This window comes from Cibotium barometz, chromosome 42 (assembly GCF_041138505.1).
Source record: "Cibotium barometz isolate CiBa-2024 chromosome 42, ASM4113850v1, whole genome shotgun sequence".
Taxonomy (NCBI): Eukaryota; Viridiplantae; Streptophyta; class Polypodiopsida; order Cyatheales; family Cibotiaceae; genus Cibotium; species Cibotium barometz.
In genome coordinates, this window is record NC_141087.1 from 31,999,360 (window position 1) to 32,004,943 (window position 5,584).

Below are 5,584 nucleotides of genomic sequence, written 5' to 3' on the forward strand. Positions count from 1 at the left end.
CGGGTTGAATCCCTAGCTCCGAAAGGGATGCAAATCCCATTGGATTGAGCTAAGTGTGGATCATACTACTCTTGCTACAAGTGAGAGAGTTTTTCCGTCTCTCCATTGGCGCCGCTGCCAGGGATAAGACTCAAATCCGGTTGAGAGTGTGTGGAAACCACCACTATTTCCTCTTTTGGTTGCAAAACCATTGAGTGATTAGGTTAAGTTCGGGTGTGTGATCTCGGTGTGAGTGGATATGGTTAGGATAAGAAAAAAAACCATTGAAGGTTGAGGTTTCTCCCGCATTGTTTTTTATGTTTTATTGCGTTTCAAGTACCGTCAGTATGCTTACATTCATTGTTTTTTTTGCCATTTAATGCTTTCATGCTCTTCGTTAACATGTAATTAGTATAAATAAATAAAAAAAAAGAGGTGCGTTGCTAAGCTCTTCCATAGCTTATGCAAGCCCCATAGACTCCCAAGCATGAAGTCCGCTTAAGGATGAGAGGGAAAGAGAAGGGAGCGGCCGGCTGGAAGTGAAGGCGGCTGAAAGCTAAGGAAAAGAGGAGGTGGCTAGCTGAAAACGTAGAGGGTGGCTTAAAAAAAAACATATATATATATATATAAATCTATATATATATATATATATATATTTTTCAGTGACGTGAGCGCTGCTTGCAGAAGCGCTGGGCTGTAAGGAGTGTCCGGCAGGCAGTTAGAAGAAGGCGTTAAGGCGGCTTATTATATATATATATATATATATAATACATTACCATGGAGGGGGCCGTCGGCATCGAAAATACATGAACGTGGAGGGCGACGTTGGCATAGCCGACAGCAGAGGCAGCCGACAGCAAAGGTGTGGGACGGCGGAGTTGGCATAGGCGGGCGTCGCCTGCCCAGCCGACAGCAGAGGACGCGTTGGCCGGTGTTAAGGTGGCCGAGCGAAGCCGGTGTTGAGGGTGGCCGAGAGAAGGCAAAGACGGCCAGTTGAGGGTGACCGAGCGAAGGCGTTAAGGCGGTCAGGCTGAGGGAGAGTGACTGAGGCAGAGGCGGCAGAGAAGCAGCTCGAAGCGGAGGAGTTGGGAGCGCCTGTTGCAGTAGGCGGTGGTGGAAGGAGCATCAAGAGAAGGTGGTGGCTGCAGTTGAGGCGGCTGGAAGTGGGAGGCGAAGGAGTAGACGACCTGTGAGCGGCCGACAAATACCGGCTAGTGTAGGTGGCCGAGCCCGCCAAGGCTGTTGGCGAAGAGAGGCTGAGCGAAGACTGGTGGAGAGACGCAACAGCGTGGAGGTCCAGGAGAGGCGGCCAGCTGTGAAGAGGGAAGACGTCGGCGTCTGCAGCACTGAGTGGAGGTCCACAGGAGAAGTAGGCGGGCGGTGCATTGAAGACGTCGGCGAGCGTGTGCGCGCCAGCGCGAAGTTCGGCGAGCGGCGAGCGGTGGATAAGGTAGGTGGACTTTTCCTTTTTTTATTATTTATTTTTATTAATTTTTCATGTTTATTTTATATTTTTAAATAAAAAAACAAAAAAAATAATATTTTTTTAATTTTAAAAAAAAGAAAAACAATTAAATTTTTTTAAAAAGAAAAAAAAGAGATAAGAAAAAGAAGAAAAAAAAAGAAAAAAATTTCTTTTAAAAAGAAAAGATAAGAAAAAGAAGAAAAAAAAAGAAAACAATTTTTAGTTTTGGTAGTTTGAATCCATTTTTAAAATTTCTGTAAAATTTTTGCATAAGTAAAGTAGCATGCATTTTTTATTTTTATTTTTTTGAGTGCATAATTAGTAGATTTATATTTTTTTGTAATTAGGCACGAAATTTATTAGTTAAAAAAAACAAAAAAACAAAAACAAAAACAAAACAAAACAAAAGGAGAAAAAACAAATGAAAACTAAAGAAAAATAGTTTAAAAAAACAAAAAAATAAAAAAATAAAAAGAAAAAAATTCTATAAATTAAGTGTTTTTTTAGGAGTCTATTTTTTTGCATATTTTGTAATTCTTCATTTAAATTTTTTGCATAACTAGTATTTTCTTGCATTTTTTAATTTTTATAACTTTGTGCATAATTAGTATTTTTTTAGTGTGATTCATAATTTTTGTGTAAATTTAAAAAAATAAATAAAAAAAACATAAAAACATAAAATCATTAAAAAAAATCATTTAGAAAAATATATAATAAAAAAGAAAAAAAAAGGATAGATAGTTATGCCACACACATACTCCTTTTAGTTACATTTAGTGATTAGGTAGGTTAAATAATATATATATATATATATATATATATATTTAATTTAAAAACAAAAACAAAAACAAAACAAAACAAAAACACATAAAAAAACCAAAAAAATTTGACCTTATGCACTTGCGGTCGGGATGTCTTGTAGATTCTGCCATAGGGCCTAGGGCACCTTCTAGAGTACCTACGCAAGAAAGTGGGACCCAATCGATAGGAAATTTGGCAGATATTGCTGAAACCCTTTCTGAATCCCAATCCGATACCCTTTCCTCTAGAACAACTAGTTCATTGTCCATGGACAATCTAGGGCCGACAAATGGTCATCCCGTAGCCCCAAATAGGACACCCTCAAGATCCTTTAATCCATTTGAAGCCGACACCATGGGGTTAACACTCAATGTGAGACTCCAATATGTCTACACAAATGCTCAAGGAGCTGAGATCTTTAGGGACCCACAACAACGGTATCTTGTTAAGATCGCAGACATTTTCTCAGAACTTGATAGAGCACCTCCAGTCAATGACCAGGGTAACATGTACATGGGTGGAGATGGTGTTCGCTACGAAGTCACCTACCATCCAGAAAAGGTAGACAAATTAGGGGAGCTCTCTAAAACCGAGTTCTTAGACTTATCAGAACTTTCCAGAGCAAGGGAGTCTAGAGATGATTGGCTCATTGAGCCGGACATGCCTGGACCATCCAATGCCCAGTCCTCAAAACCATCCATAGATGATTTACTTCTTGGAGATCTAAATTTGGAAAGGGATAGGAAAGGCAAGAGTAAAATGGATCAGGGGGTTGAAAACCAATGGGAGTTTGTACGACAAATTCCTGTGACAAAGGTCTTACAGGATGACCCACTTCAAGAGGTCTATAAGGACTCGTTAGAGGGATATTATGCCACAACTAGATTGCCACAGCTGGATCTTCCTCTAGCTCATGTGGTGGTAGTTGAGAAGCTTGCAGGACACATGAACAGAATAATTGATAAATGGGCCAATGAATACCGAACCCTAGATTGGAAAGAGATTCGGGAACTCACGTGGAAAGGACATCCATTATTCATGGAAGTGTTCTCAACAAATACAGCCAAACCAGGAGAGACAGCCTTTCTTGGAGAAACTGTTGCTCCTCCCCTACGAGAGTTCACTAGAGAGGGACCCTCAACATCTAAGTGGACCACTGCTAGTAGCCCAACTCTAGCACCAAGATATCATCCAACACCAAATGTGCGACCACAGGTCACACCACACCAACATCTTTCTCATTATAACAATCGGAGGGTAGGGGAGCCAACTCGGCATCCCATTAATGCACCTCCTGAAATGCGAGTGACAAGATTTTTGGAGGGGTTTGGTGAGGCTGGTAATAGGGTACCCATACCAATTTTGGAAACATGTGGACCATATTTCCAAAGGGAGGAACAATTCCCACTGAGAGTGAGAGGCCGTAGGTCCTATGATGAGTATTCAAGACAAGTAAGGCCATCAACTCTTCAGAAACTGGTAAAGAAGTATGAAGGGTCGGGAGATCCATACGATCATGTAGCAGCATTTAGACAAGCAGTTCGAGCTGAGCAAGTGGCTGATAAGCATACTCAAATTGAAGGATTTGGACTCTCTTGAGGGAAAAGCCCTGGCTTGGTTTCAGGCATTAGAGGCTTCAGACAAATCTTCTTTACGAGTTTTGGAAGAGAGATTCATTGTTGCTTTTTCCTTGATGGGAATTCAACATGACACGGTAGCACACATCTACTCTTTCAAGCAAGGTGAGAATGAGAGTGTTAGAGACTGTGTAAATAGAATGAAGCAGTACATTAATCGTTGCCGAGAGGATGAGAAGCCCGCCCAAAGTCGATTAATTTCTCTCTTCTTAAAAGGACTCAAAAATTCAACACTGCATACACATCTCTATGCGAAGAAGCATACAAATTTCAATGAGTGTTGCCATGATGCTATGGATTTCACCGATAACTTCAAGTTCCAAGATGGTTCTGGCCCAGAGGTGAAACCTAGAGATCAGTGGGGTGATGACCAAAGTTCAGGGTCTAGCGCGCTAGTAAATCCAGACCAGATAGCTAACCTAGTACTACGGAGATTGGGACAGACCTATCGTCCACCCATGCAGCCACAACAACAGCAGCAGAGAATGAGGAGTGTACTTCCTACAGGTCCTCATCTTTGTGGAGCATGTGGCGGTAACCATAAAACAGAGGATTGTAACACCTTTTCTCCTCTAGTCACAAACCAACCCACAAAAAAGTGGTGCCAAGCCTGTGCTTGGAACTTTACCCATACCACACAGGAATGCACTCGCATTGCGAGAATGAGACAGGAACGTGAGCAGCCAAGGGGTGGAGTGGCTCCACAAATGTATCAACAGTATACTAATTTTGAACGTAAGCCACCGATGGCACAAGAGCAAGCACGACCTGTTCTTGGTGCACAACCTCCTGCTCCAGGGACTGCTCCTGTGAGGGTTGTCGACTACGACAATTCAAATATGTGTAGAGACTTGGTAAACCCAGGCTATGTGGAGGAAGAATATGTATCATATTCATCCAAAGAAAATATCTTTGAAAGTCCCACATACCCAAGCCCAGCACTGGACACTCAAACGGGGGAACAAAACTCTTTAATGTTGCTAGGCGGCTACCAACCTAGGACTCCAGGCCCCTCAGGTCAATGGCAGCCAAGGAAAGTAGAGGCCAAACCAATGGGCCCCTGTTATGAGTGCGGAGAACCCCATTGGGCTCGTGATTGTCCACATCGCTCAAGGCAAGCATCTCGATCCAATACAACAGTACAACAGTTTCCACCAATTGAAAGATATTGTCTGTAGAACACTTCCCAAAAGACTGTCTGCTGAAACCACATGAGGAAGGCACCTCTCAACCAAAGGTCTCCCTCAACCTTGTAGGGGCAGTTCCATCGCCACCTTCATCTGAGAATGAGGATGTCGTGCCACTTAGAGTCATGACTAGATCACAGACACGAAATGCAGAAATGCAAACTGATGAGACACCTCGAACTAGGGATGCAAAGACAAATCTAGTGGACAAGACCCTACAGTCCAGTAGAAAAAAGACCACTCGGCGGAAGAAGAACCGAAACAAACAAACTAAAAGTACATCCACTAGTTCTCAAGAAGCCTCTAAACAAAACATGGGGGATAAAACTTTTACATCCCAAGAAGTGCATGAGGAACATCAACCTCAACCTGGGCCTAGTGTTAAACAAGATGAGACTAGTACGACTGAGGATAGTTCTGGGGGTTCTGTTTTTGTGGATAAAGTGAATGAGACTCTAGAGGCCATCATTGATGCTCATAGAAGTCGCATTGCAGCTTTATCTGAGCTACCCAAG